Raw genomic sequence first — 11,912 nt, forward strand, 5'->3', positions numbered from 1 at the left:
GCAAAATGGCTTTTGAACATTAGAAAAATATTTTAAGAGACGCTTTGCACAGAATTTGATATAAAATCAAATAGTGCGAGCCCATCAACTTCGTCAAAGTGGTCTCAGACTGATGGGTCCCTGACCTCCCTGTCCAAATGTGAACACTTACCAAAGGCCAATATCTGTATGCCTGGGTGAATGTGGACACCTCTATTCAGCAAAGCCTACATATGAGTTAGCCGGGACCAAGTGTGATAAGATGCAATTAAAAACCACATGGTGATGGGAGGAGTGCACAGCCAGTAAGCTAACATGGAATTAACAGAAAAACGGCTCGCACATCCTAACCAGTGTGAATAGGTGCATACCAGGAGCAGCTACCTCCATACATAAATATACAACAAAGGTTGCGCTCTATCGTGCCAAAGCATGTCTAATATGGAATACATGAAATTTGAATAGCAAAATGGCTTTTGAACATTAGAAAAATATTTTAAGAGACGCTTTGCACAGAATTTGATATAAAATCAAATAGTGTGAGCCCATCAACTTCGTCAAAGTGGTCTCAGACTGATGGGTCCCTGACCTCCCTGTCCAAATGTGAACACTTACCAAAGGCCAATATCTGTATGCCTGGGTGAATGTGGACACCTCTATTCAGCAAAGCCTACATATGAGTTAGCCGGGACCAAGTGTGATAAGATGCAATTAAAAACCACATGGTGATGGGAGGAGTGCACAGCCAGTAAGCTAACATGGAATTAACAGAAAAACGGCTCGCACATCCTAACCAGTGTGAATAGGTGCATACCAGGAGCAGCTACCTCCATACATAAATATACAACAAAGGTTGCACTCTATCGTGCCAAAGCATGTCTAATATGGAATACATGAAATTTGAATAGCAAAATGGCTTTTGAACATTAGAAAAATATTTTAAGAGACGCTTTACACAGAATTTGATATAAAATCAAATAGTGTGAGCCCATCAACTTCGTCAAAGTGGTCTCAGACTGATGGGTCCCTGACCTCCCTGACCTCACATTTGGACAGGGAGGTTATAGGCGGGCTGTCTCACCCAATTGACCTAGTGAAGTTGTGGGGACTATCCCGGAAGCACAGCAGGGGAGGACCACAACACACAAGCGCTAGAAGGTAGGCACAGATTTCCACCTGCAAAGGGAACTCTGGAGGTGCCATCGGACCGGTCAGGCTTGCGCAGCCCGGTTAACCATATTCCGGATTGAGGAACCTGAAGCCTTCAGTAAAGAGGTAAAGAGACTGCAACCTGGTGTCCTCGTTATTTACTGCACCGCACTACCACCACCATCCACACCTATTATTGGGCGCCCCTCAGCAGGGTCACGGACCGGGCCTAGCCACCGTGACAACCCCAGAGCAGAGACTCAGAGGCCTGGTACCGGGTACCCCTCGGCCCTGCGGCAGTGGGGGCGCTACATTTTGGCGTCACGAACAGGATCTACTTAAGCCTGAGGAATCGGGTCATGTGTGCCTTGGAACTGTGATTTATTGTACTTGGACTGTGACTTATTGCAAATTGCCATTTGCCGCCAAAACCGCCGCCATTACAGCGCTGAGGAGAGCGCAGGAGAAGAAGGGGCGTGGAGTGGGCGTAGACAAGCTGGAAAGCGCGAAGGACAATGGCCGCCCAGTCTAAATATTTTTGCATCCTGAGGACGTGTCCGTCAACAGCCGAGGTCCGCCTTTTCATCCTCTTTGGAGGGTGGAGACCATGGAGACGGGGCCGCCCACGAAAGAGACCGCGGGAAGAAGACACTGGAGAAGAAGCAAAGATGGCGACGCCGGGAGCACCGCGTGGGGACGACCCAACCCCGCATGAGGCCGCACCACCCGACACAGCCCCAGATGCCCCATCGTTGCAGGGACTGGCCCTTACGGAGTCACCGACGGGCAGACCCAACTGGCCGCCGTCTGAGGAGTGTGTGGCCGCAGCCGAGGCCCGGCAGATAGCACGCCGCCTTGAGGCCGACGCTCGGGTGATCGCTCGGCTGGGTCAGCCTACGGAGGTCCGCCTAACTCTGGTGTCCTCTGCTTCCTCCATACCGGCCACGGCGGAGTGTGAGCTGCAGGCACAGGGCCTGAGGATCCTGCCGGAGGCAGAACCCCTGCGGTGCCTGATGACAGCATGGCGGAACAGACCCCAACCTGCAGCCCAGGTCGACCTGACGAGCGTCGAAGAGACCCCGCCATCACACTGGGGTGTTGTGGTGTCCTTCAACTCCCGGAAAGGAAGGGGAGTTATTCACGAGATCGGGGAGCCACTACAGGTCCGTGTTGACCGAGACGAAGCGGAGCCCTGCGGGGGAAGGTACGATTGCGACCTGGAGCCTGGCGATGCAGTGACCTATACCCGGTGGAGGAGGGAAGCTGGCGAAACTGGCTGGATAGCTCGAGGCGTCCAGCGGTGCATCGCCCTCCAGGCTGCTGCCGGAACGTCGGAGGACGAGCCTTCTGCAGGGAAGGTGCCGGAGCCCATCCCCGCGAAACCTCAGGAGGTCCGGGCCCACCGCGTGCCTCTGGGTCGCGCTCGCCCACAAGTAAGGAGGGCATCCCGACGAGGGGTCCTGTCGTTGCTGGAGCCGGGACCGGTCCTTGTCACATCAACGCGACCTGTTGGCCGGGTGAGGCCCGGAAGGAGACCGCTTCCTACACAGCCGCAAACTGAGTAAGCAAGAATGCTTCCTTATGTAAATAGTTGACTGTTTGTCCTTCTGATGTTTTTGCTGCTACAACCCGACTAGGGTTATTCTTAAAGGGATCCCTTCGTTTACCCAGGATCCCTTCTGCTTTTTGTTTTGTTTCCTGTTTATTCATCATTGAAAGAACTGCTGAGTCATGAACAATGCATGATTACAAACTTTTTGTACATAGTTTGCACCTTCTTAAAGGTGCTCTCTACTGGTTTTACACAAGGAAAGGACTCTTTGCGAAGACACTGGTCTTGGAACCAGCACCGGAGTCCTTGCTGCGAACAGACTTGCAGCTTCAGAAGTTGCACTACCTCATAGAGACTTGGTCCCCTCTTAAAGGGAATGTTCACATATTGCACTTATGAACAGTGTTGCCTTAAGATGGTTAAATGGCAATAATGTCTTGAAAGAAGAAGTTAAATGTAACTAATTAGTTGATTGTGAGAAATGTTTAATGATGTTGATAGAAGAATGAGGACAGAAAGTGAACCCGTACGGGGTTAGTCAGTGAGTCCTCCTAGGAGCCATACAGAGATGGCTCAGTAATCCTGAACTGAAAGATGGATGATAAGTTCTATACTATGTATAGTAGTAGAAAGGCAGTAGGCCCGGGCGGAAAGGGGCAGTCCTGTAACAGAAAGGAGAGGCAGTAGGCCTGGAGCAGTTAGGACAGGCGGTCCTGCAGATGTAAAGAAGGAGAATGCAGAAAAGTTAATTAGCCTTATAATGTTTTATAAGAAGGTCTTTAGTGGATTCAGCGAGTACGTCCTTAAAGGCAAAGTTAAATTATTGTTCCAGAAATTTGCACTTAGTAGAATACCCGGTTGGGTACAAGAAGTTATTTATAGTAAGTTATTTAAAATATTTAACCATGTTTGTAACGTTCAAGTGTCCTCACCTCCCATAAAGGGAAGTCCTGTTAAAAAGTTTACTTGTACTTGCATTTTTAAAATTGTATGTCTTTTTGCTGACATGTATTGTTGTTTTCTTCCCGATCCAGGAGTACTGGATTTAACCGGGGGGGAGTGCAGCGCCCCAGAGTCCTGGTCGTTGCAGTACTGATGCTCCGCCGCTAAGGGGGGCTATGGTACGTCTGATGGCACTGAAGGAGTTCATCTGACCAGGTATCACAGACACCAATACATTTCACAGTCTGGCCTCCAGGGGGAGCTAAGGGTACTATGTATTAGGCCACTCCTCACAATCTGGTAAAACTGGGGGTTAGGCAGGAAGTTAGATCAGAAAGCTGACTGGGTTGGAACCAGGCAACACCTTGTGGCAGAGGGTGTTGTAGGGGAAGATTCAGAGGGGTCCCTGTCAGGGGTGGGATCCTGACAGAGGACTAGCAACCAGAGAGAACGTTACGGGACCGCGCCTGCACGATATAGCGGCGGTACCCCAAGAAAGGACAAGAAGCGAGGTTTATTGTGCTGAGTGAGAAACGAGATCAACGCAACAAGGAGAATACCAGTAGGAGTCGTGCTGTAAGACGAGGCAACATCCTATTGAGGCGCATAACCGGTGGCCGGAACGCCGAGGAAGTATAGAGCTCCAAGCCAAACTTCAAACCTACGGCAGGACAGTCAGTTATAGGCGGGCTGTCTCACCCAATTGACCTAGGAAGACACAGGGGGGTAACAACAGGAGTGGGGCGACGCTAGAGTCCCGGAAGAGCTCCGAGCCTCCCCGTCATACGGGTGCGTCCTAACCATAAGATCTGGGGGACATGGAAGAACATCAGAATCGATTTGTGAGGGAACACGAGAAACAGACACAACAGTTGTGGGGACTATCCCGTAAGCACAGCAGGGGAGGACCACAACACACAAGCGCTAGAAGGTAGGCACAGATTTCCACCTGCAAAGGGAACTCTGGAGGTGCCATCGGACCGGTCAGGCTTGCGCAGCCCGGTTAACCGTATTCCGGATTGAGGACCCTGAAGCCTTCAGTAAAGAGACTGCAACCTGGTGTCCTCGTTATTTACTGCACCGCACTACCACCACCATCCACACCTATTATTGGGCGCCCCTCAGCAGGGTCACGGACCGGGCCTAGCCACCGTGACAACCCCAGAGCAGAGACTCAGAGGCCCGGTACCGGGTACCCCTCGGCCCTGCGGCAGTGGGGGCGCTACACACATATAACAGCCTCATGAATTCACTATTTCTGACACATGTGCAGGTGAGCATAGATATGCTGTGTATGACCGCCATCGTCCCTTGAGTTCGTGTGAAATAGATTATGTACACAGAAGAGAAAAAGGCTATACAATGCAATTCTCTACTCACCAGGTCAGGCGTCCCAACTAATGAGTTTTTGGACACCTGACCTGTAGAGTATAGTTTTGCATGGTATTGCCACCATTTTCTCTTCAGTCTGCAACACTAGTCACAGATAGTGTTGAGCATTCCGATACCGCAAGTATCGGGTATCGGCCGATACTTGCGGGTATCGGAATTCCGATACCGAGATCCGATACTTTTGTGGTATCGGGTATCGGTATCGAAACAACATTAATGTGTAAAATACAACATTAATGTGTAAAATAAAGAATTAAAATAAAAAATATTGCTATACTCACCTCTCCGACGCAGCCTGGACCTCACCGAGGGAACCGGCAGCGTTGTTTGCTTAAAATCCGCGCGTTTCCTGCCTCCCGCGACGTCACGGCTTCTGATTGGTCGCGTGCCGCCCATGTGGCGGCGACGCGACCAATCACAGCAAGCCGTGACGTAATTTTGAGGTCCTGGAAGCTTAATTCTAGGCATTCAGGATTTTAAAATTACGTTCCGGCTTGTGATTGGTCACGTCGCGGTCGCATGGGCGACGCGACCAATCACAAGCCGTGACGTCACGGGAGGCAGGACACGCGCGCATTTTAAAATTACGTCACGGCTTGTGATTGGTTGCGTGCCGCCCATGTGGCCGCGACGCGACCAATCACAGCAAGCCGTGATGTAATTTCAGGTCCTGAATGCCTATTTCTGCATTCAGGACCTGAAATTACGTCACGGCTTGCTGTGATTGGTCGCGTCGCGGCCACATGGGCGGCACGCAACCAATCACAAGCCGTGACGTAATTTTAAAATGCGCGCGTGTCCTGCCTCCCGTGGCGTCACGGCTTGTGATTGGTCGCGTCGCCCATGCGACCGCGACGTGACCAATCACAAGCCGGAACGTAATTTTAAAATCCTGAATGCCTAGAATTAAGCTTCCAGGACCTCAAAATTACGTCACGGCTTGCTGTGATTGGTCGCGTCGCCGCCACATGGGCGGCACGCGACCAATCAGAAGCCGTGACGTCGCGGGAGGCAGGAAACGCGTGGATTTTAAGCAAACAACGCTGCCGGTTCCCTCGGTGAGGTCCAGGCTGCGTCGGAGAGGTGAGTATAGCAATATTTTTTATTTTAATTCTTTATTTTACACATTAATATGGATCCCAGGGCCTGAAGGAGAGTTTCCTCTCCTTCAGACCCTGGGAACCATCAGGAATACCGTCCGATACTTGAGTCCCATTGACTTGTATTGGTATCGGGTATCGGATTAGATCCGATACTTTGCCGGTATCGGCCGATACTTTCCGATACCGATACTTTCAAGTATCGGACAGTATCGCTCAACACTAGTCACAGACTAAGCAGAATGAAGAGATTAAGGAGAAAATACAAGTATACATTTTTTGGTCCACCTCATAGCTCTATACTAAAGACACACAAAGTCTTGTACTTGCTAACTACTGGAGCTATGATGTGGCCAAAAAATAAAGTGTGTGGTGAAGTTTTTTATTTGACGCACGGTGTGTGTTGCCGACGGCGAAAGACACAATAAACCAAACATAATTGGGGCAAAATAACTTGTATTTATTTTTTAAGAACCAAAATATTTATTTAATTGCGCCTGCTTGGGGTAGAGTGATGTAAATGGGGGATGTGAAGCATTGAGGCCTGGCTAACCGTGGATGACGCAGAGGTGGCAGGAGAAGGGGCAATGAAACTAGTGGGGTCTGGTAGTTCGGGGATAGGGCTTGACACATGAGAGGCTTGAGACGCACTGGAAGGGTGTGACAAACCTGACATTACAGACACACTGGGAGGTGAAGGGGGAGGAATACTAAGAGTCCGCTGTTTTTTTTTTTCCTTTCTGGGTTTGCCAGGTTCTGGGAAGCCTCGGTGGGCTCATATGTCGTGGCATGGTCGTGGTGGATGACCTGTCAGGGTCCGGCTGCACTGTGTGAGAGTCCATAGAGCTCGTAGAGCGTGCAGCCATGCCAGAGTCCATAGTGCTCGTAGAGCGTGCAGCCATGCCAGAGTCCATAGTGCTCGTAGAGTGTGCAGCCATGCCAGAGTCCATAGTGCTCGTAGAGCGTGCAGCCATGCCAGAGTCCATAGCACTTGTAGAGCGGAAGGCCATGCCAGGGTCCTGCTGCATCGTGGTGGTGGCGGTACGGAAGGCCATGCCAGGGTCCTACTGCATCGTGGTGGTGGCGGTACGGAAGGCCATGCCAGGGTCCTGCTGCATCGTGGTGGTGGTGGTACGGAAGGCCATGCCTGGGTCCTGCTGCATCGTGGTGGTGGCGGTACGGAAGGCCATGCCTGGGTCCTGCTGCATCGTCATGTCAGTGGAGGAGGTCCAAGCAGGAGCAGCGGTTGTCATGGTGGTGACGGTGGGCTGTCCAACAGCACTCGGCATGGTGGTGGTGCTGTACTGGTGTCCGGCAGTGCTAGGAATAGAGGTGGCCGTGCAGTGATATGCAGCAGAGGTCGGCATTGAGGTTAATCGTGACAGTGAAGGCACAGGTGGATATGCCGCCACTGTCTGCTGAAAATACTGACTCTGCTGCATAGCCTGCACGTAAGCAGCATTGCAGGCCTGCATGACACTCCGCTGGAGATCAGGAGTAAGGAGTTCCGACATGCCCTGCTCAATTTGGTTAAAAAAATGATGTGCTGGCCTCTGGAGGTCGGCTTTTACTTGGTCAAGGCTTTTGGTGACCTCCTGGATACGTGTATTCATGTGGCTAAGTGAAATATCCATTCGGTCACCCAAAGCCTTGAGTCCTTCGTGAAAAACCGAGCTCAAGTGCAAAACTCGGGCATGAGGGACCTGTCCGATGCCATCTGCCGCTGCCGGGAGGAGCCCAAAAAAAAGGCAGTGGCAGAGGACTGGGAAGGGTAACACCTGATGGACCAGCTTCCTGGTCTCCAGTTAATGTGGCAGGCCCACTTGCTGCAGCGCTGCTTGATGGCTGGGACGGGTCCGTGGCTGTCTGATGAAGGACCGCTCCAGAACCTGGGCCAACAGTGCTGCTCCATGTGCTGTGAAAAAAGGTAAAAGAAAATTACCAAAAATTAACCAGACGCAAAATCCTGTGGAATAGAAACATACAGATTATGGCAATACAACAGAACCTAATGCACGGGAGAAATACTTACGTTCTCTGGGCAAGGACCGGTCTTAAAAATGCCAGAATGCGATGGTATTTGTATTTTCTGATCCTTGCTCCTGAACCACTGGGAACACGGCTCTCTTGACACAGGTCCTTATTGAAGCGGTCCTTCATCGAATGCCAACGTGTTTTGACTCTGGCCACTTTTGAAAAAACAAAACATAATGGTTAGACAATGGACTTTTGGCTGTGCTCACACAACTGTGTGTGATGAGAGAAACTCCTGAGAGTTTCTCATCACACACAGTTGTGTGAGCACAGCCAAGGTCTCTGCTGCTTCAAACTGCATTGCAATACGTACCAAAAGCATTTCGGACCCGAGTCGGGGCGTTGTCCCAGCCATCCCACATCTCTTTGGCCACCTCATTCCATAGGCGCCGGATCGTCACGTTGTCCGAGTGCTGTGGAACTCGGGTGTCCCACAATCGGGACCAGGGAGATGAGGAGGTAATTTTCTATGAGGTCTTCATCCCGTTCTGGAACCTAAAAATTAAATAAAGACATTAATGTTGGATCCATTAACATAAGGAAAAGAAACAAAACACAGGCTGAGAAATGGCATGAATAAGGAAAGTCAAGATACAAAAGGATTCCAGAAGAAAAATGTAAAGAAATAGGAATGTAAAGAAAGGAAGATTCAAGAATACTAAAGTGAGGATACAGTAAACTGTTAGCCTTGTATACATACACGCTGCCGCCTTGCCACCTGACCGTGACTCCTCTGCTCCTGCCCAGTCTCTGCCGCAGTAGAAGTGCTATAAAAAAAATGAAAAACAAAAAATTGTCATACGTGCAGATGTGACAGTGAATACTTACCAATCTGTGGAGGTGAGTACTCACTTCACTGACATGTTCTACTTCAGAAGGCCCAGGACGTTGCTCCTCATCAGAAGAAGACATTCTGATGCATGCAGAAAGAAAGAAATGGCATAAATTAGGACATGTAGAGACAGAAAATAGAAAATAAAGGCATTGGCTAGGATATACTCACATTGTTCAGAGGCTTGTTTGCTCCAAGGTGCTGTGGTCTGTCTGCTCTGCTTGGCTGTCTGCTGAGTAGTGACCTGCAAATGTCCACTCCCTCCCTTTATCACCTTGTATGTGGGGGGTGGCTTGTCAGTGTCTAGACATGTTTTTCTCTGGTTCACGAACGCAAGCAAACGCATGTGCTTGTGAACGCATGCGTTCATATAGAAAGCAATGCGTTTTTTTGGCGCATTCCTTACACAATCGACCGCATACGTTTCCAGGCGTCAAATTGACGCCTCTAAAAATTACTACATGTTGCATTTCCACGACAAACCGCAGACGACGAAACGACGCATGCGTCATCAAACGCAGCAAAATGCGAACGATCGCAGACGCATGCGTCCCTAATGTTAAATATAGGAATACACAACGCATGCGGATATTTGCGGAAGAAACGCGGACACAACCGCAAATGTGAAACCGGCCTTAAGCCTTTCAGAGGTGGACTTGTGATTTGGTTCATTGTTCTGCTACATAACCCAAGTGCACTTCAGCTTGAGGTCACAGACAGATGGCCAGACAGTGTCCTTCAGGATTTTTTAGTAGACAGCAGAATTCATGGTTCCATTTACCACAGCAAGTCCTCCAGGTCCTGAAGCAGCAAAAGAGCCCCAGACCATTACATTACCACCACCATATTTTACTGTTGGTATGATGGATGTTCCTTTTCTGAAATGCTGTGTGACTTCTGCATCAGATGTAATGGGACATATACCTTCCAAAAAGTTCAACTTTTGTCTCGTCAGTCCCCATAGTATTCTCCTAAACGTCTTGGGGATCAAGATGTTTTCTGCAAAACTGAGACAAGCCTTTATGCTCAGTAGTGGGTTTTGTCTTGGTTCTCTGCCATGCAGGCCATTTTTCCTAGTCTCTTTGTTATGGTGGAGTCATGAAAACCCTGACCTTAACCCCTTCCCGACATGTGACGGTATAGTACGTCACATGTCGGGACCCCCGCTTTGATGTGCGCTCCGGCGGTGAGCGCACATCAAAGTCGCGACATGTCAGCTGTTTTTTACAGCTGACATGTGCGCGCAATAGCGGCGGGTGAAATCGCGATCACCCGCCGCTATTAACTAGTTAAATGCCGCTGTCAAGCGCAGACAGCGGCATTTAACTACCGCATCCGGCCGTGCGGCCGGATATGAGCGCATCGCCGACCCCCGTCACATGATCGGGGGTCGGCGATGTGTCAGGAAGGTAACCATAGAGGTCCTTGAGACCTCTATGGTTACTGATTGCCGGTGGCTGTGAGCGCCACCCTGTGGTCGGCGCTCACAGCACACCTGCAAATCTGCTGTGTAGCAGCGATCTTATGATCACTGCTGCATAGCAGAGCCGATCGGGCTGTGCCTGCTTCTAGCCTCCCATGGAGGCTATTGAAGCATGGCAAAAGTAAAAAAAAAAAGTTTTTAAAAATGTGAAAAAAATAAAAAAAATATAAAAGTTTAAATCACCCCCCTTTCGCCCCAATCAAAATAAATCAATAAAAAAAAAACCCAACCTACACATATTTGGTATCGCCGCGTTCAGAATCGCCCGATCTATCAATAAAAAAAAAGCATTAACCTGATCGCTAAATGGCGTAATGAGAAAAAAATTCGAAACGCCAGATTTACGTTTTTTTGGTCGCCACGACATTGCATTAAAATGCAATAACGGGCGATCAAAAGAACGTATCTACACCAAAATGCTATCATTAAAAACGCCAGCTCGGCACGCAAAAAATAAGCCCTCACCTGACCCCAGATCACGAAAAATGGAGACGCTACGAGTATCGGAAAATGGCGCAATTTTGTTTTGTTTTGTTTTTTGCAAAGTTTGGAATTTTTTTTCACCACTTAGGTGAAAAATAACCTAGTCATGTTAGGTGTCTATAAACTCGTAGTGACCTGGAGAATCATAATGGCAGGTCAGTTTTAGCATTTAGTGAACCTAGCAAAATAGGCAAGCAAAAAACAAGTGTGGGATTGCACTTTTTTTGCAATTTCACTGCACTTGGAATTTTTTTCCCGTTTTCTAGTACACGACATGCTAAAACCAATGATGTCGTTCAAAAGTACAACTCGTCCCGCAAAAAATAAGCCCTCACATGGCCAAATTGACGAAAAAATAAAAAAGTTATGGCTCTGGGAAGGAGGGTAGCGAAAAACGAAAATGGAAAAACGGAAAAAGCTCCGGGGGTGAAGGGGTTAACTGAGGCAAGTAATGCCTGCAGTTCTTTGGATGTTGTTGTGGGGTATTTTGTGACCTCTTGGATGAGTCATTGCTGTGCTCTTGGGGTAATTTTGTTTTGCTGGCCACTCTGGGGAAGATTCACCACTGTTCCATGTTTTTGCCATATGTGGATAATGGCTCTCACTGTGGTTTGCTGGAGTCCCAAAGCTTTAGAAATGGGTTTATAACCTTTTCCAGACGGATAGATCTCAATTACTTATTTGTCTCTTATTTGTTCCAGAATTTCTTCGGATTGCAGCATGATGTCTAGCTTTTTTGGATCTTTTGGTCTACTTCATTCTGTCAGACAGGTCCTGTTTAAGTGACTTACTGATTGAGAACAGGTGTGGCAGTAATTAGGCCTGGGTGTGGCTAGGGAATTTGAACTTCACAAGATGTCACAAACCACAGTTCATTTATGTTTTAAAAGGGGTGGGGAATCACTTTTTCACACAGGGCCCTGTAGGTTTGGATTTCTTTTTCCCTTAATAATAAAGACCTTCATT

This window comes from Ranitomeya variabilis, chromosome 1, assembly GCF_051348905.1.
Source record: "Ranitomeya variabilis isolate aRanVar5 chromosome 1, aRanVar5.hap1, whole genome shotgun sequence".
Classification (NCBI taxonomy): domain Eukaryota; kingdom Metazoa; phylum Chordata; class Amphibia; order Anura; family Dendrobatidae; genus Ranitomeya; species Ranitomeya variabilis.